The following is a 27,880-nucleotide window of genomic DNA, read 5'->3' on the forward strand; positions in this document are numbered from 1 at the left end:
AGCTCATCTATCTTATTTCTTACACTCCTGCTATTAGTATAGTAAACCTTAAGGGAGCTAGTCCCTTGCTGCCCTCTGCTGTCCCCCTTTGTTTGCTGACCTGATCTATTGTCTTTATTTATAACTTCATGCTGAATGCCTTTTATACATTTACTGTTTCCAACCCAAGTGTTGCAACCTGCTTGTTTCCCACACACACCCATACCTCTATCTTCCATCAGTTTAAAATCATAGGCATTTCACCAATGGCCTTCTCAATCGAGTCTGCAAGTGCTACCACCCCTGCCCCCGAGAGATGTACCCCATCCCTTGCATACATATCATGTTTGCCATAAAAGTTGTTCCAGTTGTCAATGAATGGGATTGCAAGTTCCTTGCAGTATCTGTCTAGCCAGCAATTTACACCAATTGCCCTAGACAACCATTCATTTCCTACTCCCCTTCTAGGCAAGATGCTACATATGATTGGGATCCCTCCCTTAGACTTAATGAAATCTATAGCTGACCTGTACTTATCTAGCAGCTCTTCTCTCCTACCCTTCCCAATATCATTTCCACCAGCACTGAGACAGATAATGGGCTTGCTCCCATTACCTGACATGATATTATCCAGCCTGTTGACAATGTCCCCAACACCAGCTCCAGGGAAGCACACTCTATCTCTCATCTTCTTATTCCTATTACAAAAAGCACGGTCAATGTATCTTACCTGAGAGTCACCAACCACAAGAATGCGCTTACCTCCATTAGCAGGGGCAGTAGTACCCTTACCTTCACTGGCCACTGAAGTACATTCATCCTGAAGAACAGAGAAGCGATTTCCTACCTTCAGATCTTCACTCTTAACTTTCCTTACTCTGATGCGCCTTCCATTACTGTGAACTACTCGCCACTTGTAGCAGGTGCTGGGCTGCACCTCACTGCTGGTAGCCGTTGCTGCCTCCCCAACTACAGCCTCCTCACAGCGAGAGACAGACTGCACCTCGCTGCTAGAAGCCTCATTCCCCACAACTCCAGCCACCTCACACTCTCTCCCAGACCCATTGAGGTGGACCTTCAGCCTCCTAATCTCCTCCTGGAGAAGCAAGACCTCCTCCTTCAACTCTCCAACCTCAATTTTTAAAACACTGCAGAAGCAAGCCATGCTTTGTAACCGTCCACACTAATCCCCAAGGCAGCTCAGGGTCTGTGACCTCACGTGACGACTGACCACTGAGTACTGAAGCAATAAGTTTACTACCATCACAGCAATAAAACTAATAGAGAAATAACGAGAATAACATTAGAAGCAACAACGTGAGTACAACTACAGGCAGCAGCAGTAAAGATACATAGAGATGCCTTTCATTAACTCATGCTGCTGACGGTGTCTGCAATCTGTCTAAAATATATAATAAAATGTACTTTATTAACTTAAATTGAAGAGAGTCGCCGTATGCAACACACCACACTGAAACTGACAGACACCAAGATGCAAAGCAGTATGAATACTAAACTGGAAAACTGGAAGAAGGTTGGTATTGCAGAGCTGAGCTGGTGTTGCTCATAGAACACAAATTAAACTCCCAAGGCTTCTCTTCCTGCATGACGGTACTCACACAAAGTTTTGAAAGCTGTTTTAGGCATCTATATGAGGTAGCTTTCCCGGTATCTTTTCGCCAGGTTCAGAATGGGAAATTGGTACAAGATGTCTTCCCTCTCCTTTCCGCAGAACGATTAGGAGAAAATTACAAGCTTCTCTGCTAATAGCAGTCTAAAACCTGTAACTCAGTGACTGGCAGGATCGATGAAAATTATGGCAATAGTTACTGTGAGAGGGTGTTACTGTGAGTGGTGAGTCTATGTGTGGTGTGTCCGTATGTGGTGAGTTGCTGTGGATTTTGTGATGCTGTGAGTGGTGCGATGCTGTGAGTGGTGTAATGCTGTGTGTTGTCTGTTTGTAGTGTGATTCTCTGTGCTTGTGGTGTCTGTATGTGGGGGGTGTCTGTGTACTTCATTTGTGTGAGTGTGATTGTGTGTGTGGTGTGTCTGTGTTTGGCGTGTCGGTGTGTGTGTGTGGTGTTTGTATGTGTGTGTAGTGTGAGAGTGTGTGTAGTGTGAGAGAGTGTGTGTGTGTGTGTGTGTGTGTGTGTGTGTGTGTGTGTGTGTGTGTGTGTGTGTGTTTGTGTGTGTGTGTGTGTGTGTGTGTGTGTGTGTGGTATGTCTGTATGAATTGCTATATAGTGTGGTTTGGTGGTAGGTTGAGTGTCTCTATAGTGTGTGAATGGAGTAACATCAACTCCAGGCCGAGGGACTGCTTACCTCGAACTCCTTCTGATCTTCACAATTCTTCTTGATATAGGACTGATGAAGCCACTGCGTGGCGAAATGTTTCCTCAGTAAAGATACCCAAGTGTTACACATGTGTCTAATTTATCAACTTGTCGCTTCTCTGAACCATTTACACACAGTGAGTCTACGTGCACAGTGTGTGTATGGTGGTACTGTAAGTGGTGTGTTTCTGTATTGATTTGTTTTATGTGATTTTGTTGTGAGGTGTATGTGCATGTGGTGTGTCTGTGTGGGAGTGTCTGTGAAAGGCGGTTCTTTGTGTTGTGTGACTGTGTAAGGTGTGTCTCTGTGTTGTGTGACTGTGTATGGTGTCTTTGTGATGTGTCTTTGTGTGGTGTGTCTTTGTGTTGTGTGACTGTGTATGGTGTCTTTGTGTTGTGTGACTGTGTGTGGTGTCTTTGTGTTGTGTGACAGTGAATGGTGTGTCTTTGTGTTGTGTGACTGTGTATGGTGTGTCTTTGTGTTGTGTAACTGTGTATGGTGTGTCTGTGTCGTGTGGCCGTGTATGGTGTCTTTGTGTTGTGTGACTGTCTAAGGTGTGTCTTTGTGTGATGCGTCTTTGCGTGATGTGTCTTTGTGTGGTGTGTCTTTGTGTGATGTGTCTTTGTGCCGTGTGACTGTGTATGGTGTCTGTGTTGTGTGACTGTGTATGGTGTGTCGTTATGGTGTGTGACTGTGCATGGTGTGTCTTTGTGTGGTATGCCTTTGTATGGTGTGATTGTGTATGGTATCCTTGTGTGGTGTGACTATGCACGGTATCTTTGTGTGGTGTAACAATGGTGTGATTCTTGGTGATTTGATTCATAATGTGAGGACGGACCGTAGTGTTCCTAGTATCAGTGATACAATTACTGAGAATTGCTTTGTACTTGGTATTAGAATGTTAAGAACTGAACCAGACTGTCACTAGAAAGCTTACTAAATGTCCAGAAGCAAATAAATAGATAACAAGAACTTTTCACGCCATCATGAAAGATGTGTTTAATATCACACACCTGAAAGTCATTACCAAGGAGAAGATCACTAACAATCCTTTCTTTAAACCACTTGCAAAGTCCTGAGACTCCCATCGCACCCGTTCGGTAGTTTTAGGATTCACCTGCCATGAGTTCGATACCTACCCAGTCTGTGATTTATTTGCAATCATGTTATTATTTTGTGAGTCATTACTGACGTTGATGTAAGGCAGGTTGACGCTTGTTAAGAAATACTTCTAGTAGTTTGCTAGATACACAGATAAAATTAAATGCAAAGCATGTGGAAATTCTTATGGTCAAATTCTTGAACATGATATTCTTATGTGTCCACTTATTGAGGAATATAGAGATAAGTAGTAATATAACCCATGGAATATGACAAGGTATCTTATTAATATATCTTACAAAAAAAATATATCTTAAATTTTTTTTGCAACTTGTAAGTCAATTATATATATATATACAGAGATGGTTGCACATGTTCCATCATGCAGTGGCCCGTGCCCTGGTGGCAAAAGCTCTCGCTTCACATGCTGAGGGTTCGGGTTTGATTTCTGGCAAGGGTGGAAACATTGGATGTTTTCTTTACACCTGTTGTCCCTGTTCACCCATCAGTAAAATGCGCACCTGGGTGTTAGTCAAATGGTGTGGGTTGCAGCCTGGGGTAAAACGGGCTTAATTTGCCCGAAATACTCTGCAAAACAAGCTGCTTTTTATATAGTAGTATGTCATTGATGTCAGCTAGGACTGTATACCTTATACATGTACTTGTAAAAAATAAAGATATTATTTTTATTAATGTCAGTTTCTCGCAATCCGATATGTCAGAAGATACTGTCTCGTCCTGGACCTCTAGTGAAAGGTGTCGTCCTGGACCTCTTGTGCAAGGTGTCGTCCTGGACCTCTTGTGCAAGGTGTCGTCCTGGACCTCTTGTGCAAGGTGTCGTCCTGGACCTCTTGTGCAAGGTGTCGTCCTGGACCTCTTGTGCAAGGTGTCGTCCTGGACCTCTTGTGCAAGGTGGTCTCCTGGGTAAAACTCCTGATTAGGAGTGAACTTCTTGACTTTGTTGTTGTGCACCGTTCTTCCCGGTCCTCAAATATACCTTTAATTAACAAGTTACACTTCCTGTCTTCCTATTAACTCAAAATGAACTTTTCCATCTAAGTGTTAAATTACTTCAGAGACCAGTGCATCATTCTCTCTAAATGCTAAGTTACCGTCTTTCATTTACAGAGGAAATACCGTTCAATTGCTGTATTGAGCATAATTACATTCCGCAAAATCAGTTTCACCAACGACCCTCTGCCAGGCAGTTTATTACGTCCTCAAAACACCAAAAGGATAGACCTTGTGTAAAATATTGAAATTTTTTCAGGTTATTTTCCATTAATAACTAAAATTGAAGTGTACTGACATTGAAAACCATTTAATACCTCTTAATTTATATAGGATAATATATCTCTTTTTGCATCATATAATGCCATATTTATGTCACCACTTAATGAATATCAACAAATTGGAAAACTTATCCATGTGTTGTATATAGCACAGAGTGACAAGTTTTGTCCATAAGTGTTGATTAAATTATATTTTAAGTATATTCTGATTTAATTTTAGTTTCCAGTTTTCTTAAAAGGAATCGAGAAGCAGATGGACTTGGGAACAAGATTGTAATTAATAACTACTCATCATTTTAATACTGTGTGGGCAAGTTATACAATGAGACGGATAGTTTATATAACGTCGATCTACCAAAACACAAGCGCCAGTAGATAACTCCATGAAGTTTTCATCAAACGCCATATTGGATTTCATGTTTCAGGATCCTATCCGTCTATATTTCCAGTGAAGCTTTCCTAAACACAGAGAAAATGGGGAAAACATGGGAAGAAATCTAGACATAACATCGCCAACGAGAGGTGAGCCTAGACACCAATGAGAGTACATCCTACAATAATTATCTATGTACATAGGTGAGCCTAGACACCAATGAGAGTACATCCTACAATATTATCTATGCAATAGGTGAGCCTAGACACCAATGAGAGTACATCCTACAATAATTATCTATGTACATAGGTGAGCCTAGATACCAATGCGCGTACATCCTACAATAATTATCTATGCACAGAGGTGAGCCTAGAAACCACTGAGAGTACATCCTACAATAATTATCTATGTACATAGGTGACAATGAGAGTACATCCTACAATAATTATCTATGCACATAGGTGAGCCTAGAAAAAGGCACAATACCGTGACTGGAACGATACACAGTGTGACTTTGTCAATGGTCCAAGTCGGACCGAAACGTCGTCGTAAGCTTCTCTCTTTTATGTGCGGGTTATTTGTGTACCAATGAGAGTACATCCTACAATAATTATCTATGTACATAGGTGAGCCTAGACACCAAAGAGCGTACATCCTACAATAATTATCTATGTACATAGGTGAGCCTAGACACCAATGAGCGTACATCCTACAATAATTATCTATGTACATAGGTGAGCCTAGACACCAATGAGAGTACATCCTACAATAATTATCTATGTACATAGGTGAGCCTAGACACCAATGAGAGTACATCCTACAATAATTATCTATGCACATAGGTGAGCCTAGACACCAATGAGAGTACATCGTACAATAATTATCTATGTATATACCATTTGTAATAATTTTTATTAATGTAAATATTATTTATTATGTAACAGAACATGAGATAATTCAAGATCTACTGATCACCAGTGAATTTCAGTAAAACTGAGTTAATAGCTCCTTTTGATTACAGTTTAAGATCTAATGAGCAACCTTGATGTAATTAATTCAACCTGGGAACTACTTTCCTCATTTTAATATTTATCAGTCCAGCGGTAATATCCTAGAAAAGTATAATTTTCGCATTAATCATTGTGATATATTCTTTCGGAAACTGAAACACACTTAAATATAGTGAAGGCAAGAGTATTATTCCTCTTAGTCATCTCCATCAATTACATTTTTGTTATTGGCCAATGCAGAAGAAAAATGATATGCGTGTGTAGTGAACAAAATAATGGTTAGGTATTGACGGATTTGTGATATCCAGCGCGAATTACACATTGGAAACAGATTTATCTGTTTCCTTGCAGGTTCTCTCAGACAGAATGGCTAAAGTATTTTAAATTATCTGATTAGTTCTAGCGACCATTTTATTGACCTGTGGATGCTAAGTTGTAGACAGTGCTGAAATTAGCTTATTAGTAAATTCTACACCTCTGACCGCTAGCAATACTTTAGGTGGACTAGACTAGGAAGGAATCCGAATGAATACTTACTGTGTTTTATACCGTCAGTCACCAACTATAACGCAGTTAAACTTCGTTGTTCAGGCCAAGAGCTTTAACAGTAGATCAACACTGAACCCGTGTTATTCTAGGCCATGGGACCTCAACCAGCGGCACTAGGGCCGCAAATGGCCCTTCTAAGAAATGGATACGGCCCTCACATGAAATTATGAATTCGCTGTCATGTAGGTTCCATACTGCAAAGTGTCAACAATTACAAAATGTTATTGTCATTAATTATAAAAATTACAAAAATTACAAAATTCGGCGATCCTTTAAATTTGGCTTTTCAAATTGGCCCTTTCATATTAAAAGGGCGGGGACTTTTGGTCTAGACTGTAGAGCGTCGGACTGTCAGTTTACGAACTGTGATTCAAAGTCTTCGTCCAACTATCTGTTTATTCATTTACAGTCGTTTATTACAACTTGAGTTAATAGACAATGTGGCCTCGAGGGAAGTTAGAAAATACTGCTAGAGTTCCTGGGTTGAAGGAAGTAGTTCAGTTGGGTTACAGTTGGTGTTTGTATTAATTCTTGATCCTTCCTATTAGAAGCCAGGTGTAGATACCTGTATCAGGTATCTGTATCAGATACCTGTATCAGGTATCTGTATCAGATACCTGTATCAGGTAACTACTACATTTGAGTTATTATAAATAGCTTGCCATGATACAGTTTTGCTTGACGCTGCACCCAGTTTATTCTTATTCCGTCTTATTCCATCTGAACTTTTTGTAAATTAGATGGTAGTGGTAGAAAGAGTTTTATGGAAGGGAACTTCTGACCCTAAATCTTATTCATAAGGAATTTAAATAGGGAAACCAACCCTATTCTCTCATCTATTGCAGTGATTCACTAGTTCACTGAAAATATAAAATGTATTTGAGCTATGCATTAAGGGAAAATAAACATTTCTAAATGTAACGATGTTGATTATATAAAAATTAAACTATTACAAATAAAGTTGTTTAAACACAGATAGAAAATTAACTAATATTAGTTATTTATCTTTCATGAGAAAGAGAATTTTCCCATTCTATTTTTTGGTCATCAGATCAAAGGTCTTTGTTTTTCTGGTACGTCTCTTGAGGATGTTTTGTTGTTCTCCTTCGTTTTGAACCTTTCTCAGATACGTCTATTTTTATTAGTAACGTTGAGGCATAATATACTGGGATTATGTCGGAGATACTTCTCTCAGGTCACGTAGCGACCGAAACACACCTAGTCTTTTTCTTGACTTTACCTCTAACGTCGCCAGAGCCACACCTTTACCAGCAAAGCCTTGAAAAATAACTCCCCATCTATCTTGGGCCAAGAGAGAGGAACGTGAGGGGAGTAGCCGAGCAGAGGGAACTTCGGAAGTACTTGTGTGAGATGTGGAAGTGGATTCCTTGCCGTCAAAGGTTTGCCAGCAGGATGTTGTTTGGTTTACACTCTTCTAGTTGCATTAAATCGAAAATATGAATGAACGGAAACCAAAACACAACTGTGGACACAGCGGTAAAAGCGAAAGATTTATGAGGCATAAAAATTGAGAATAAGTGAGAGACAAAATAGTTGCTTAACTGGTATCTGGACATTGCTTGACACAGTACATCTGGGGAGATAACCGAAACTCCTCTTTACGTAGTCAGATACCACACTAATTAGTTCCTAGTGAATTTCCGGTATGTCATTCGAAAACATTTACATAAAATTTTTAATAAAAATAGATGTATTTCGATCGTTAAGCTATCCCAGAAAGGTATCCCCGTGTTCCATACGCCCAGCCTTCTCACCCTCAATACAAGCACAACAAATATTGGTTAGCTGACATAAAACTGCACATTAGCATGTATATATTCGTGTGTGTATGTCTGTGCATATGAGTTTCTGCAAATATGCTAGCTTTCACATGAATACAGCCTATGGGCATATATATTTGTGTATGTATGCATATATCAATCTGTACTTTCATATGTAATTTTTTGAATTTATAAGTATACATAAGTATATGTGTGGATATGCTTCTGTACATATATACAGCAATGAAACCGCGAAACACGTGGTATTGAATCATTTACCAAACTGGAGCAGGCCAGGATTCGACCCCACGACACATTGTCCCGCCTCAGGAGACAACATAATATACGCGTCACTTTATCCACTACGCCATCGATCCTACAAACAACATGCGCCTAGCGAACTACGCTTGTTTCATGTTGCGAGGACAATCGTGACAATCCTTGAACTTCCACTGTCACGAGTGACCTCGCAACATGAAACTAGTCTAGTTCGCTAGGCTCATGTTGTTTGTAGGATCGATGGCGTAGTGGATAAGGAGACACGTACATTGTGTTGTCTATTCAAGCGGGACAGTGTGTCGTGGGGTCGAATTCTGGCCTGCTGCAGTTTATATATATATATATATATAAATATATATATATATATATATATATATATATATATATATATATATATATATATATATATATATATATATATATATATATATATATATATATATATATATATATATATATATATATACAATAAGATCACAGTAAACAGGTGATTTCAGAACATGCAAAACAACCACTCTGAAAGAACAGAGAAATTCCAAGCGCTTTCGTGACTACTCACATTATCAATAGTTATCATAGTTCCTTGATAATGTGAGTAGTCACGAAAGCGCTTGGAATTTCTCTATTCTTTCAGAGTGGTTGTTTTGCATATATATATATATATATATATATATATATATATATATATATATATATATATATATATATATATATATATATATATATATATATATTTTTTCTTTTTTCAACAAGTTGGTCGTCTCCCACCGAGGCAGGGTGACCCAAAATAAAAAGAAAATCCCCAAAAAGAAAATACTTTCATCATCATTCAACACTTTCACCACACTCACACATTATCACTGCTTTTGCAGAGGTGCTCAGAATACAACAGTTTAGAAGCATATACGTATAAAGATACACAACATATCCCTCCAAACTGCCAATATCCCAAACCCCTCCTTTAAAGTGCAGGCATTGTACTTCCCATTTCCAGGACTCAAGTCCGACTATAAGAAAATAACCGGTTTCCCTGAATCCCTTCACTAAATATTACCCTGCTCACACTCCAACAGATCGTCAGGTCCCAAGTATCATTCGTCTCCATTCACTCCTATCTAACCCGCTCATGCACGCTTGCTGGAAGTCCAAGCCCCTCGCCCACAAAACCTCCTTTACCCCCTCTTTCCAACCCTTTCGAGGACGACCCCTACCCCGCCTTCCTTCCCCCTATAGATTTATATGCTTTCCATGTCATTCTACTTTGATCCATTCTCTCTAAATGACCAAACCACCTCAACAACCCCTCTTCTGCCCTCTGACTAATGCTTTTATTAACTCCACACCTTCTAATTTCCACACTCCGAATTTTCTGCATAATATTTACACCACACATTTCCCTTAGACAGGACATCTCCACTGCTTCCAACCGTCTCCTCGCTGCTGCATTTACCACCCAAGCTTCACATCCATATAAGAGTGTTGGTACTACTATACTTTCATACATTCCCTTCTTTGCCTCCATAGATAACGTTTTTAGACTCCACATATACCTCAACGCACGACTCACCTTTTTTCCCTCATCAATTCTATGATTAACCTCATCCTTCATATCCATCCGCCGACACGTCAACTCCCAAGTATCTGAAAACTTTCACTTCTTCCATACTCCTCCTCCCCAATTTGATATCCATTTTTTCTTTATCTAAATCATTTGATACCCTCATCACCTTACTCTTTTCTATGTTCACTTTCAACTTTCTACCTTTACACACATTCTCAAACTCATCCACTAACCTTTGCAATTTTTCTTTAGAATCTCCCATAAGCACAGTATCATCAGCAAAATGTAACTGTGTCAATTCCCATTTTGAATTTGATTCCCCATAATTTAATCCTACCCCTCTCCCGATCACCCTAGCATTTACTTCTTTTACAACCCCATCTATAAATATATTAAACAACCATGGTGACATTACACATCCCTGTCTAAGACCTACTTTTACTGGGAAGTAGTCTCCCTCTCTTCTACACACCCTAACCTGAGCCTCACTATCCTCATAAAAGCTCTTTACAGCATTTAGTAACTTACCACCTATTCCATAAACTTGCAACATCTGCGACATTGCTCCTCTATCCACTCTATCATATGCCTTTTCTAAATCCATAAATGCAATAAAAACTTCCCTATCCTTATCTAAATACTGTTCACATATATGCTTCAATGTAAACACTTGATCTACACATCCCCTACCCACTCTGAAGCCTCCTTGCTCATCCGCAATTCTACATTCTGTCTTACCTCTAATTCTTTCAATTATAACTCTACCGTATACTTTTCCTGGTATACTCAGTAAACTTATTCCTCTATAAATTTTACAATCTCTTTTGTCCCCTTTCCCTTTATATAAAGGAACTATACATGCTCTCCGCCAATCCCTAGGTACCTTCCCCTCTTTCATACATTTATTAAACAAAAGTACCAACCACTCCAACACTATATCCCCCCATGCTTTTAACATTTCTGTCATGATCCCATCAGTTCCAGCTGCTTTACCCCCCTTTCATTCTACGTAATGCCTCACGTACCTCCACCACACTTACATTCTGCTCTTCTTCACTCCTAAAAGATGGTATACCTCCCTGGCCAGTGCATGAAATTACCGCCTCCCTTTCTTCCTCAACATTTAAAAGTTCCTCAAAATATTCTCGCCATCTACCTAATACCTCCCTCTCCCCATCTACTAACTCCCCTACTCTGTTTTTAACTGACAAATCCATACTTTCCATAGGCTTTCTTAACTTGTTTAACTCACTCCAAAATTTTTTCTTATTTTCATTAAAATTTCTTCACAGTGCCTCTCCCACTCTTTCATCTGCTCTCCTTTTGCACTCTCTCACCACTCTCTTCACCTTTCTTTTACTCTCCATATACTCTGCTCTTCTTATAACACTTCTGCTTTGTAAAAACCTCTCGTAAGCTACCTTTTTCTCTTTTATCACACCCTTTACTTCATCATTCCACCAATCACTCCTCTTTCCTCCTGCCCCCACCCTCCTATAACCACAAACTTCTGCCCCACATTCTAATACTGCATTTTTAAAACTATTCCAACCCTCTTCAACCCCCCTCCCCCCACTACTCATCTTTGCACTAGCCCACCTTTCTGCCAATAGTCGCTTATATCTCGCCCGAACTTCCTCCTCCCTTAGTTTATACACTTTCACCTCCCTCTTACTTGTTGTTGCCACCTTCCTCTTTTCCCATCTACCTCTTACTCTAACTGTAGCTACAACTAAATAATGATCTGATATATCAGTTGCCCCTCTATAAACATGTACATCCTGGAGCCTACCCATCAACCTTTTATCCACCAATACATAATCTAACAAACTACTTTCATTACGTGCTACATCATACCTTGTATATTTATTTATTATCTTTTTCATAAAATATGTATTACTTATTACCAAATTTCTTTCTACACATAGCTCAATTAAAGGCTCCCCATTTACATTTATCCCTGGCACCCCAAATTTACCTACTACTCCCTCCATAACATTTTTACCCACTTTAGCATTGAAATCCCCAACCACCATTACTCTCACACTTGATTCAAAACTCCCCACGCATTCACTCAACATTTCCCAGAATCTCTCTCTCTCCTCTACAATTCTCTCTTCTCCAGGTGCATACACGCTTACTATAACCCACTTTTCACATCCAATCTTTATTTTACTCCACATAATCCTTGAATTTATGCATTTGTAGTCCCTCTTTTCCTGCCATAGCTTATCCTTCAACATTATTGCTACTCCTTCTTTAGCTCTAACTCTATTTGAAACCCCTGACCTAATCCCATTTATTCCTCTCCATTGAAACTCTCCCACCCCCTTCAGCTTTGTTTCACTTAAAGCCAGGACATCCAGCTTCTTCTCATTCATAACATCCACAATCATCTCTTTCTTATCATTTGCACAACATCCACGCACATTCAGACTTCCCACTTTGACAATTTTCTTCTTCTTATTCTTTTTAATAATCTTTACAGGAAAAGGGGTTACTAGCCCATTGTTCCCGGCATTTTAGTTGACTTTTACAACACGCATGGCTTACGGAGGAAAGATTCTTATTCTACTTCCCCATGGATATAAAAGGAAAAGTAATAAGACCAAGAACTATTAAGATAAAATCCAAGAAAACTCAGATGAGTGTGTATAAATAAACATGTACATGTATGTGAAGTGTGACCTAAGTGTAAGTAGAAGTAGCAAGACATACCTGTAATCTTGCATATTTATGAGACAGACAAAAGACACCAGCAATCCTACCATCATGTAAAACAATTACAGGCTTTCGTTTTACACTCACTTGGCAGGACGGTAGTACCTCCCTGGGTGGTTGCTGTTTACCAACCTACTACCTACATATATATATATATATATATATATATATATATATATATATATATATATATAGGAAGATTGAGACACTTATGCAGCATATGGGAATCTTTATTCAGGAAACGTTTCGCCACACAGTGGCTTCATCAGTCCAATACAAAGAGGAAGGCGTAAGGAGAGGAGGAGTATGAGGTAATCAGTCCCTCAACCTGGAGTCGATGTGTTCAGTCCATCAATCTTGTAGAATGTACAGCATAGGGTCGTAGACGTGGCTTATATACTGTAGTGACGTGAGGTGAAGCAGGTGGAGGCGGGGTCATAGTGGTACCATCCACTAGTCGAAGTAGGTATTCGTCCAAAGGTTGAACAAGTGTTGAAGAATTCTTTGTAACAAGATCCCACGATGCTGCAGTGTCTGACAGTTGTGATGAATGCAGCATCGTGGGATCTTGTTACAAAGAATTCTTCAACACTTGTTCAACCTTTGGACGAAGACCTACTTCGACTAGTGGATGGTACCACTATGACCCCGCCTCCACCTGCTTCACCTCACCTCACTACAGTATATAAGCCACGTCTACGATCCTATGCTGTACATTCTACAAGATTGATGGACTGATGAAGCCACTGTGTGGCGAAACGTTTCCTGAATAAAGATTCCCATATGCTGCATAAGTGTCTCAATCTTCAACTTGTCGGTTTTTCAAACCATTCATCACATATATATATATATATATATATATATATATATATATATATATATATATATATATATATATATATATATGTCGTGCGGAATATGTGGAACTGGTCAGTTAGCAAGAACTCATTTAAAATTAAGTCCTTTCTAAAATTTTCCCTTATACGTTTGAAGATATATTTTTTCATTAATGTTAATGAAAATTTTTTTAATGTTGCTCCAAAAGAATCTTGGAAAACTTACCTAACCTTATTATAACAAGAACAATTTATTTTAGCCTAACCCAACTAAATATATTTTAGATTTGTTTACAATAATTTAATACTAAACAAACACAGTGAAATATATTTTTTTCGTTAGGCTCAGAATGATTTTGGCGAAATTATTGCATACACAAATTTTTACTTGTCCTATGTGGCAAGATGAGCGTTGCTATTTAAGCCAAGATCGCAAGTTCTGCCTATTCGACACGACACACACACACACACACACACACACACACACACACACACACACACACACACACACACATATATATATATATATATATATATATATATATATATATATATATATATATATATATATATATATAAACACTTATCTCTGGCTGAAGGAGACTCGAACCTACGAACCATGGAACAAGGTACGCAGTGCTTTACCAATCTACCCACACTGGACAATACCATGGATTCCAGCTTGCGCTAGACTTTGATCCAAGGCAGCCAGCTTTCAGGGAGAAGGCTCACAGCTTTTCATCTCATCCACTGCATGCATCAGCCTTACTAGAGAATTTAACAATGCAAGGAATTCGCAAGAGCAGGCGAAATATACACAAACACTGATCTCTGGCTGAAGGAGACTCGAACCTACGAACCTTGGAACAAGGTACGCAGTGCTTTACCAATCTACCCACACTGGACCAATACCTCGGAGATCGACACCATGCCTAATCCTTCTAGGGTAGGGTAGGTGCCTGAGCCCGAGCCTTTAGCTCATAAGACTGTCATTCCATTAGCCCCCTTGGGGTGGGGATGGCAGACCAGAGAGGCCTAGCTTGTGGCTAGGCCTGGGGACAGTTGGTCCCAAAGATGAGGAGGTACTTGTGCCTCCTCCCATGGGAGACTTAGGTCTCAGACACTTCCTAAAGAGGGAGCCAAGGCCGGGCCACCACTTGGACAAGGCCCGGGCCGGGAGAATACCGGCTAATCTTTAACTAACTAAATACCTCGGAGTCGAGCTTGCGATAGACTTAGATCCAAGGCTGGCTGGCTGGTTATCGCTGCTAGCAGTATCTTGCTAGTGTTGTCTGCTACGATAATGTGAGTGTTAATTCAGAGGAAGGAGAATTAGTGCTTGGTTTTGGTGCTCTGTGATTATATATTTTTTTAGATGGAACAAGAACAACAACAATAATAATACTAATAATACTATTACTACTACTACTACTACTACTAATAATAATAATAATAATAATAATAATAATAATAATAAAATTAATAATAATAATACAATCAATAATAATAATAATAATAATAATAATAATAATAATAATAATAATAATAATCTAAGTAAATAAACGTTAATATTTATATACTATAACAGAAGTATATGGCGGCTCCATCTTCCACACAACGTAAACGTGACTCAAATACCAAATATTTTATTAGCATAAGTGAAAATTCAGTCTAGGGGGGAGACGATTTTTTAGTTACACGAAATTAATTTTTTGAAGCTGTGATATACGTACCTAAACTTATATGCATTTTGACTAAAATATTTGCAGTGAGAAACTATTCTTTACTTTCACTTTATTTTTACAGTCTCAGAAGTTTTTAGTAATATTTTAGCATTCACTTAGATACTGAAATATTCAGAACGTGAAGTATAGTTGATATTTGAATATTTATTTATCAGTATAGGTATCGGCGGTTATCGGAGATTTGTAAGGTCATTGTATCGGTGAGAAAACAGCCGATATTAGCTTACAGCTATAAAATATTAACATTAGAAATCAGGTTTAAAGTTTTAAAATGATCATTCGAACTCACGATTATAAGATTTTTCACACACACACACACACACACACACACACACACACACACACACACACACACACACACACACACACACACACAGGACCCAGGAGAAAAAGGAGAGCAGTCGTAGAGCCAGAGGAGACAGAAGGGGATCCAGAAAGACGGAGAGGTGGGGTACACCACCAAGTGCTGGACACAGTACACACAACCGAGGAAGAAGTAAAGAGGCTTCTGAGTGAGCTAGATACCTCAAAGGCGATGGGGCCAGATAACATCTCTCCATGGGTCCTGAGAGAGGGAGCAGAGGCGCTATGTGTACCCCTAACAACAATATTCAATACATCTATCGAAACAGGGAGATTGCCTAAGGCATGGAAGATAAAATTTAGTCCCAATCTTTAAAAAAAGGAGACAGACATGAAGCACTAAGCTACAGACCAGTGTCACTGACATGTATAGTATGCAAAGTCATGGAGAAGATTATCAGGAGAAAAGTGGTGGAACACTTAGAAAGGAATGATCTCCTCAGCAGTAGCCAACATGGTTTCAGGGACGGGAAATCCTGTATCATGAACCTACTGGAGTTCTATGACACGGTGACAGCAGCAAGACAAGAGAGAGAGGGGTGAGTGGATTGCATTTTCTTGGACTGCAAGAAGGCGTTTGACACAGTTCCACACAAAAGATTATTGCAAAAACTGGAGGACCAAGCAGGGATAACAGGGAAGGCGCTACAATGGATCAGGGAATACTTGTCAGGAAGACAGCAGCGAGTCATGGTATGTGGCGAGGTGTCAGAGTGGGCACCTGTGACCAGCGGGGTCCCACAGGGGTCAGTCCTAGGACCAGTGCTATTTCTGGTATTTGTGAACATGACGGAAGGAATAGACTCCGAAGTGTCCCTGTTTGCAGATGACGTGAAGTTGATGAGAATTCATTCGATCGAAGACCAGGCAGAACTACAAAGGGATCTGGACAGGCTGCAGACCTGGTCCAGCAATTGTCTCCTGGAGTTCAACCTCACCAAGTGCAAAGTCATGAAGATTGGTGAAGGGCAAAGAAGACCGCAGACGGAGTTCAGTCTAGGGGGCCAGTGACTACAAACCTCGCTCAAGGAAAAAGATCTTGGGGTGAGTATAACACCAGGCACATCTCCTGAAGCGCACATCAACCAAATAACTGCTGCAGCATATGGGCGCCTATCAAACCTCAGAACAGCATTCCAACATCTTAATAAGGAATCGTTCAGGACCCTGTACACCGTGTACGTTAGGCCCATATTGGAGTATGCGGCACCAGTTTGGAGCCCACACCTAGCCAAGTACGTAAAGAAACTAGAGAAAGTGCAAAGGTTTGCAACAACACTAGTCCCAGAGCTAGAAGGTATGTCCTACGAGGAGAGGTTAAGGGAAATCGACCTGACGACACTGGAGGTCAGGAGAGATAGGGGGGACATGATAACGACATACAAAATACTGAGAGGAATTGGCAAGGTGGACAAAGACAGGATGTTCCAGAGTTGGGATACAGCAACAAGGGACACAGTTGGAAGTTGAAGACAAAGATGAATCACAGGGATGTTAGGAAGTATTTCTTCAGCCACAGAGTAGTCAGGAAGTGGAATAGTTTGGGAAGCGATGTAGTGGATGCAGGATCCATACATAGCTTTAAGCAGAGGTATGATAAAGCTCACGGTTCAGGGAGAGTGACCTAGTAGCGACCAGTAAAGAGGCGGGGCCAGGAGCTGGGACTCGACCCCTGCAGCCTCAACTAGGTGAGTACACACACCTCACACCACACACACACTCACCCCACACACACCACACACACACACACACACACACACACACACACACACACACACACACACCACACACACACCACACACACACAACACACACACAACACACACACACACACACACACACACACACACACACACACACACACACACACAACACACACATGATAAAGACATACAAAATTCTTCGAGGAACTGATTTTTTAGTGGCAGGAAACGGAAAAAGAAAATGGAAGGAAATAACAAAAATAGTCCACCACCTCGGAGCTTTGTTGGACTGGAGGCGCAGCCAGTGGCCACCCATGGCCCTCCAGAGTTACTACTACTGATGCCAATAACACAATCCCCCCAACAAACACAGAATACAACCTCATTCATATTTTCCTAATATATAGGGCCTTAAGCCATCCACCAACAACAAAATACCTTTTATCAGTGGACTTCTAAAGGAGTCTAATGCAATGTTTGCAGCCTTCACAGAGACTCACACAAAAGATCACTTTGACAGTGAAATATGGATAAGTGGTTACAACCTTTTTAGATGCGACAGAAAAAACAGGCAACAAGGGGGGGTTGGCCTGTATGTCAAAGAGTCCCTTATCTGCACGGAGTTGCTGAACACCACAAATGAGGTAGTTGAAGTTCTATCAATAAAGATCGAGAACCAAGATGCAACCTCACAACAGTTCAAGGAACAGCTACTGAAAATTGATTACTGTTTGGAAAACCTTCCAGCTCCATCCCCAAACATCTTACTGCTTGGTGATTTCAACCTAAGGCATACAAAATGGACGAATGTAACAAATAATGTTATAGCTGAAACAATCCCCGGAGGTAGCGCAGATGAAAGGTCACACACACATGAGCTACTAAGTCTCTGCGAAAAACACACCTTAAGCCAGCAGATAGTGGAGCCAACAAGACTAGAAAACACACTTGACCTTATATTCACAAATAATGAGGACCTGATAAGAGACATAAGAATATAAAAAACAACTAATTCCGATCACAACCTAATCGAAGTCCAGACGTACATGCATAGGGATCCTGATCAGCAGAATGCATGTACCTGTGAAGGTGTCTTCACAAAATACAACTTCAACAACAAGAACATCAACTGGGACCAGGTAAACCATGTCCTAAACGAAACATGTTGGGAAAATGTCTTAAATGACATGGATCCAAACCAGTGCCTTGAAAGGATCAACTTCCTGGCAGCCGAAGCATGTTCTAGGCATATTCCCCTAAGAAAGAAGAAGAGCAGGAGTAAACTGGAGAGAGAAAGACGCTTCCTTTACAAAAGACGACGAAGAGTCACTGAGCTCCTCAGGAGTGCTAGAATATCTGATACACGAAAGGAGGCGCTGACCAGGGAAGTGGAAACTATCGAACTTAAGTTAAATGACTCTTACAGGAACCAGGAGAGGCAGGAGGAGCTTAAAGCTATTAGTGAAATTTAAAGAAATTCAAAATATTTCTTTTCATATGCCAAAAACAAGGCAAATACCACATCTAGTATCAGGCCCTTACTCAGACAGGATGGGACTTACACAGATGACAACAAGGAAATGAGTGAAATATTGAAATCCCAGTACGACTCTGTGTTTAGTGAACGACTAATCGGTCTTAGGATCGACGACCCAAACGATTTCTTCATAAATGAGCCACAAAACTCCATAAATGTATGCCAGATTTCCGACATTACCCTAACTCCGACAGATTTCGAAAAAGCCATTGACAACATGCCTATGCGCTCAGCCCCGGGCCCAGACTCGTGGAACTATATTTTCATTAAGAACTGCAAGAAACCTCTCTCACGTGCCCGAAGTACACTATGGAGGAGGAGCTTGGGCATGGGTGAAATTCCACAGTCACTTAAAACAACGGATATAGCCCCACTCTATAAAGGTGGCAGCAAATCATTAGCTAAGAACTGTAGACCAATAGCTCTGACGTCCCACATCATAAAAATCTTTGAAAGAGTGCTAAGAAGCAGGATTGCAAATCACCTGGATTCCCAAAATCTGCACAATCCAGGGCAACATGGGTTCAGGGCAGGTCGCTCCTGCCTCTCACAATTACTGGATCACTATGACATGGCCTTGGATGCACTGGAAGAAAATCAAAATGCAGATGTAATATACACAGACTTTGCAAAAGCATTTGACAAATACGATCATGGCGTAATAGCCCATAAAATACGTGCTAAAGGAATAACTGGGAAAGTGGGGACATGGATCTTCAACTTCCTAACAAATCGAACACAAAGAGTAGTGGTCAACAGAGTTAAATCGGAGGCTGCCATAGTGAAGAGCTCTGTTCTACAAGGCACAGTACTCGCCCCCATCTTATTCCTTATCCTCATATCAGACATAGACAGAGATATACACCACAGCACCGTATCATCCTTTGCGGATGATACTAGGATCTGCATGAGGCTGTCATCTGCTGAGAACGCGGTTAACCTCCAAGAAGATATAAACAAAGTTTTCCAGTGGGCAACGGTAAACAATATGATGTTCAATGAGGACAAATTCCAACTACTCCGTTATGGAAAATTGGAGGAGATAATAACTAGAACAGAGTATACTACAGACTCTGGCCATACAATAGAGCGGAAAAATAATGTAAGGGACCTGGGAGTAATAATGTCTGAGGATCTCACTTTCAAGGATCACAACAGTGCCACGATTGCACGAGCAAAGAAAATGATAGGATGGATAATGAGAACTTTCAAAACGAGAGATGCCAAGCCAATGATGATCCTTTTCAAATCACTTGTTCTCTCTAGGCTGGAATACTGCTGTACATTAACATCTCCATTCAAAGCAGGTGAAATCGCAGATCTAGAGAGTGTACAGAGATCCTTTACTGCACGTAAAAGTTCTGTCAAGCACGTTAACTACTGGGAACGCTTGGAAGCACTTGACTTGTACTCGTTGGAACGCAGGAGGGAGAGATATATCATAATCTACACTTGGAAAATCTTGGAAGGAATGGTCCCAAATCTGCACACAGAAATCACTCCCTACGAAAGTAAAAGACTGGGCAGGCGATGCAAAATGCCCCCAATAAAAAGTAGGGGCGCCATTGGTACACTAAGGGAAAGCACCATAAGTGTCTGGGGCCCAAAACTGTTCAACAGCCTCCCATCAAGCATTAGGGGAATTGCCAATAAGCCCCTGGCTGCCTTCAAGAGAGAGCTGGACAGATACCTAAAGTCAGTGCCGAATCAGCCGGGCTGTGGTTCGTACGTTGGACTGCGTGCGGCCAGCAGTAACAGCCTAGTTGATCAGGCCCTGATCCATCGGGAGACCTGGTCATGGACCGTAACGCGGTAACCTCCAGATGGACAGAGACTGGATGTTCCAGAGATGGGACACAGCAACAAGGGCTGACAATTGGAAGTTGAGGAATCAGATGAATCACAGGGATGTTAGGAAGTATTTCTTCAGTCACAGAGTTGTCAGGAAGTAGAATACATAGTCTGGAAAGTGACGTAGTGCAGGCAGGAACCATACCGAGGTTTCATAAAGTTCATGGAACAGGGAAAGTGACCAAGTAGCAATCAGTGTGTGTGAGTACGCGCGCGCGCGCGCACACACACACACACACACACACACACGGAAAACCAGAGATCTGGTAGACGAACCAGGGAGGAAAGACTGGGAGTTAGAGCTCCAAAAAAGGGAGGAAGAGTGGGGAAGGAAGATAGTAGAGCTTCGTAAGAAAATGGAGGAGCGGATAGCTGAAGAGTGCAGGAAGTGGGAAGTACAGGTCTTAGCAGCAGAAGCTAGGATACAGTGCTTAGAAGAGAAACTGCAAAGCCTGAAACAGATTAGAGAGACAAATGACAATTCAGATGTGACATCAGGAAATTCAAAGTCAGGCGCAGACAAGGGGATGGTAAGCAACAACGGAGACATGCCGTACACGAAGGCCCTATCAGACCTACGTGGGGCCAGGGAAAAGACGATGAGCACACTGAGATCAAACGACAGGTCTGAAGACAATGAAGGAAATTCAAAGTCAGGCGCAGACAAGGGGATGGTAAGCAACAACGGAGACATGCCGTACACGAAGGCCCTATCAGACCCACGTGGGGCCAGGGAAAAGACGATGAGCACACTAAGATCAAGCGACAGGTCCGAAGACAATGAAGGTTTGTTATATGCAGAGATTCTAACAGCCAACTGCAGTAGCAAGGGACAGCTGGCCAGGAAAGACAGTTCACTGAGAATAGAAGTTTCAGATATGACAGGGACTGAAGGCAAGAACATGTCAATGGAAGGAAATAAAATGCCTCAGAGGAAGCAGATGGAGACTCAGTGGGAGGAGGAAAGGGCGAGGTCAGTTTTTGTGTACGGGCTCCAAGAAGCCAAGGGGGCCAACTTTGAAGAAATAAAACAGGAGGAGAAAAAAATGATTGAAGGCATCATGAAAACAATAGGGGAGGGCAATATGACCCAGGTGACAAATTTTCAGAGAATTGGGTGGTTTGCGAGTGGAAGGATACGGCCTGTCAGAGTAACTTTCAAGGAAGAATCAGTTCGAACCAGGATTCTGCAAGAGAAAGCAAGACTGAGGGACAAAGAGGGGTACCAGAGAGTATACCTCGACCGCGACAGAACACAAGAAGAAAGGAATACACTGAAAGAGAGGGTACAGAGACGCAAGGAGGAACAAGAAGCAATGAAAATGAGCAGGACCCAGACACAGGAGGAAGGGCAAACACACCCCACAGAATCTCCCGCCAAAAGACTCCACCCGCGACATTCCCAACGCAACTGAGCAACCTATACTACAACCCACTCACTGTTCCCTCTGCCACCAACCCCCATATCACAAACCTCACCCCAACAGCTGTCCCTTATGGGCATTCTGACCCCACCCCCATCAACACATACCCCACCTACACCACAGCCCCATATAGGCCCCCACCAAGGCTCTCGCTCCCCCAACCCCAATATACTTGCATGACCACAATGATAGAAAAGAAACTAAAGGTTTGGTACACAAACGCGGATGGAATAACGAATAAACATGAGGAGTGGAATGAAAGAATCAGTGAAAAATCCCCAGACATCATAGCAGTCACAGAAACAAAACTCGCTGAGACAATAACAGACACAATCTTCCCAACAGGATATCAGATCCTGAGGAAAGATAGAAGGAGTAGAGGGGGAGGAGGGGTTGCACTGCTCATAAAACACCAATGGGGATTTGAGGAAATGGAAGGCATGGACATGATTGGAGAAAGAGACTACATTGTAGGTACAATTCAGTCCGGAGAACATAAAGTAGTCATTGGAGTGATGTATAACCCACCACAGAACTGCAGGAGGCCAAGAGAGGAGTACGAAGAAAACAACAGGGTGATGGTGGACACACTGGCTGAGGTGGCAAGAAGAGCTCACTCGAGCAGAGCAAAGTTACTGGTAATGGGCGATTTCAACCACAGGGAGATCGACTGGGAAAACCTGGAGCCACATGGGGGTCCCGAAACATGGAGAGCCAAGATGATGGATGTGGTACTTGAAAACCTCATGCATCAACATGTCAGGGACACAACCAGAGAGAGAGGGGAGGATGAGCCAGCAAGACTGGATCTTGTGTTCACCCTGAGCAGTTCAGACATCGAGGACATCACTTACGAGAGGCCCCTTGGAGCTAGCGATCATGTGGTTCTGAGTTTTGACTATATAGTAGAGTTACAAGTGGAGAAGGTAACAGGAACTGAAGGGAACAGGCCAAACTATAAAAGGGGGGACTACACAGGTATGAGAAACTTCCTGTAGGAGGTTCAGTGGGACAGAGAAATGGTAGGAAAATCAGTAAACGAGATGATGGAATATGTGGCAACAAAGTGCAAGGAGGCAGAGGAAAGTTTTGTTCCCAAGGGAAACAGAAATAATAGGAAGACCAAAACGAGTCCTTGGTTTACCCGAAGGTGTAGGGAGGCAAAAACTAAGTGCAACAGGGAATGGAAAAGGTACAGGAGGCATAGGACCCAGGAAAACAAGGAGATTAGTAGAAGAGCCAGAAACGAGTATGCGCAGATAAGGAGGGAGGCCCAGCGACAGTATGAAAACGACATAGCATCGAAAGTCAAATCTGACCCGAAACTGCTGTATAGCCACATTAGGAGGAAGACAACAGTCAAGGACCAGGTGATAAGGCTGAGGAAAGAAGGTGGAGAACTCACAAGAAACGATCAAGAGGTATGTAAGGAGCTCAACGCGAGATTTAAGGAAGTATTTACAGTAGAGACAGGAAGGACTCTGGGGGGACAGACCAGATGGGGACACCAACAAGGAATACACCAACAAGTGTTGGACGACATACATACAGATGAGGAGGAGGTGAAGAAACTGCTAAGGGACATCGATACCTCAAAGACAATGGGACCGGACAACATCTCTCCATGGGTCCTTAGAGAGGGAGCAGATATGTTGTGCATACCACTTACCACAATCTTCAACACATCCCTAAAAACTGGGCAACTACCTGAGGTATGGAAGACGGCAAATGTAGTTCCCATTTTCAAAAAAGGAGACAGAAAAGAGGCACTAAACTATAGACCTGTGTCATTGACGTGTATAGTATGCAAAATTATGGAGAAGATTATCAGGAGGAGAGTGGTGGAGCACCTGGAACGGAACAGGAGTATAAATGCCAACCAGCACGGATTCACGGAAGGCAAATCCTGTGTCACAAACCTTCTGGAATTTTATGATAAAATAACAGAAGTAAGACAAGAGAGAGAGGGGTGGGTTGATTGCATCTTCTTGGACTGCAAGAAGGCCTTTGACACAGTTCCTCACAAGAGATTAGTGCAGAAGCTAGAGCATCAGGCGCATATAACAGGAAGGGCACTGCAATGGATCAGAGAATACCTGACAGGGAGGCAACAACGAGTCATGGTACGTAATGATGTATCACAGTGGGCACCTGTGACGAGCGGGGTCCCACAGGGGTCGGTCCTAGGACCAGTGCTATTTTTGGTATATGTGAACGACATGACGGAAGGGTTAGACTCAGAAGTGTCCCTGTTTGCAGATGATGTGAAGTTAATGAGGAGAATTAAATCTGATGAGGACCAAGGCAGGACTTCAAAGAGACCTGGACAGACTGGACACCTGGTCCAGCAAATGGCTTCTCGAATTTAATCCTGCCAAATGCAAAGTCATGAAGATAGGGGAAGGGCACAGAAGACCACAGACAGAGTATAGGCTAGGTGGCCAAAGACTGCAAACCTCACTCAAGGAGAAAGATCTTGGGGTGAGTATAACACCGAGCATGTCTCCGGAAGCACACATCAATCAGATAACTGCTGCAGCATATGGGCGCCTGGAAAACCTGAGAACAGCATTCCGACACCTTAGTAAGGAATCATTCAAGACACTGTACACCGTGTATGTCAGGCCCATACTGGAGTATGCAGCACCTGTTTGGAACCCGCACTTGATAAAGCACGTCAAGAAACTAGAGAAAGTACAAAGGTTTGCAACAAGGTTAGTTCCAGAGCTAAGGGGAATGTCCAATGAAGAAAGATTAAGGGAAATCGGCCTGACCACACTGGAGGACAGGAGGGTCAGGGGAGACATGATAACGACATATAAAATATTGCGTGGAATAGACAAGGTGGACAAGGACAGGATGTTCCAGGGAGGGGACACAGAAACAAGAGGCCACAATTGAAAGTTGAAGGCACAAATGAGTCAGAGAGATAGTAGGAAGTATTTCTTCAGTCATAGAGTTGTAAGGCAGTGGAATAGCCTAGAAAATGACGTAGTGGAGGCAGGAACCATACACAGTTTTAAGACGAGGTTTGATAAAGCTCATGGAGCGGGGAGAGAGAGGGTCTAGTAGCAACCGGTGAAGAGGCGGGGCCAGGAGCTAGGACTCGACCCCTGCAACCACAAATAGGTGAGTACAAATAGGTGAGTACACACACACACACACACACACACACACACACACACACACACACACACACACACACACACACACACACACACACACACACACACTCATAAGCACACACACAAGCAACATAGCTTACTGGTTCTTATTTAAAGGTGTCTCTACTTATTCACGAGGTAAAGAAAATGATAAAGTTGAGGAGCACCCAATCCTGAGGGTAGCCGGGAGTACAGGAGGCGAGTTTCTCTATCTAAATATGATAACAAATGATCTATAGAACAAACTGGATGAGGAATGGGAAAGAAAACTGTATTATCTTGCGTTTTTAAAGTGAGTTAAGGACTTAAAACCTGGAAGAAGTGAAAACGCAGAAAGAAGCTCTGGTTAAAAAAAAAAAGTGTGCTAATTGAGCAGCAGCAACGAAGGATGAAGGAGCATTGAGTCTGGAGTGGATAAATGAGGAAAATTATTTGAGAAGATGGTCTAAAAAGACGGAAAGGCAGTGAAGACAGATAAGGCTGTAAGGAAAAAAAGTCAAAAGTAGGAAGAAAGACTGATATTTCTCATTGTCTATGGACTCTAGATTCATGAACAGGTTTAGAAAGGAGAGGGATGGGAGAAAAACGTAAGATTGAATCTATCACTGGGTACATAGGAAGGTGAAAATTTTTCAGAGGATTAGGACTCTCACGACAAATAATACTGTTGAACAGTAACCTGAGACAAAGAGCAAGATTAAAAGACATGCGATGTTAAAATTACTGTACATACAGTAGTGGATTGGGACGAGAATGAGATGGAAAGGGAACAGCGGGAGTATGTATTCAAGAGAGGAATAGAGGGAGACAGGTGACGGGAACACTCACCCACAAGGAACTCTACCAGACATATCCAATGCTCTTCTCGGCCCATCTCAAGACCCACTTCCCTTCATCACACCCTCTTCCTTTTCGTCCTTCCTACCCATAACATCCCATTCTTGCTTCTCCCCTTATGCTGATGCACATACCAACCTCAGCCCTTCCTACCCTACTCCAGGAAGATGCTCAACAAACTAAGTGGCCGTAATAACCAAACCTCGTTTTGGAAAGAAAGCTCAAAGTGTGGAGCACTAATACTAATGGACTCTTAAACAAAATATGAGTGTATAGAAAGGATTGTAGAGGTAAATGTAAACTTCACAGCTATCACAAAAACAAAACTACCTGAAAGGACAGGTGCTTACTCAATACGCAATTATGATTTAAAGGCCACACTTACAATCCTTGAGCTCAAACCCAAGAAACAACTCGGAGAACACACTATAGATATTAAGCTTCCATGAACTGCTAAAATTGCTTCAAGTATTCATTACTTGAAGGATTCAGACATCAGGATCAGGATCAGCAGCAGCAACAGGAGCAGCAGGAGCATCTATTTAAGAAGAGACTGTCTACTTAATACAAAACTGTGACATGTTGTGAACATGATCAGCACTATTTTCTTAGGATGCAGGGGAAAAAAATAATATTTCTCTTAATTTTAGGAGAAAATTCTGCCTGGAAGGTTTTAAAATAGAAAATACTAAGTAAATTTCAAGAACCTACTGGAAATATCCGAAAGAGGTGGAATGCCTGACATATGTAGTATACTGTCATGTACAAAGCATTCTGCAATGAATTAAAAACATATGCTAACCAGGATTGCAAGTGCAAATAAAATGCAAAATAAATCGAGTAAGGAAGCTTAATAAGATTTACATTTTATCTGGAAACATTGTTTTCTTGCAAAGATTTATATTTCCTAGGTAAAAAATTGCCACTTAGATATTTACATGTTTGTCATCTACCATATTTGTATAATGTGACTAGAAAATCGCAACAAATAAGAAGCATTACTTGACTTAACGCAATTAACTTTAATAAAACACACACACACAAGCAAAAATGTTTGCGAGAGGAAAAGAAGCGGAGTGAGACACAAGCATTGTCCCAGTGCAGTAAATATTATTATGAATATACAGTAGTACCCCCATATCCACTGGTTCGGTATCCGTGGTTTCAGTTACCCGCTGTTTACATCGGTCCGAAAATGTTAGGGAGGTTGCAGTTTGAGGTTTCATTTTTTTTTATGTATCTTTTGATTTTATGCATTTTTTATTTTTTTTAAATGAGAGTGCATAAAATATGGTCAAAACTTTCAGTAGATTCGGCGGAAAACAGATACCGGCACTGCCAGTTTGTGCCTGTTTTCTCAGCAGCAGCAGCAGCAGCAGCAGCAGTACTAGTAGTAGTAGTAGTAGTAGTAGTAGTAGTAGTGGGAGGTGGTGGCAGTGG

The sequence above is a fragment of the Cherax quadricarinatus genome, chromosome 58, assembly GCF_038502225.1.
Source record: "Cherax quadricarinatus isolate ZL_2023a chromosome 58, ASM3850222v1, whole genome shotgun sequence".
Taxonomy (NCBI): Eukaryota; Metazoa; Arthropoda; class Malacostraca; order Decapoda; family Parastacidae; genus Cherax; species Cherax quadricarinatus.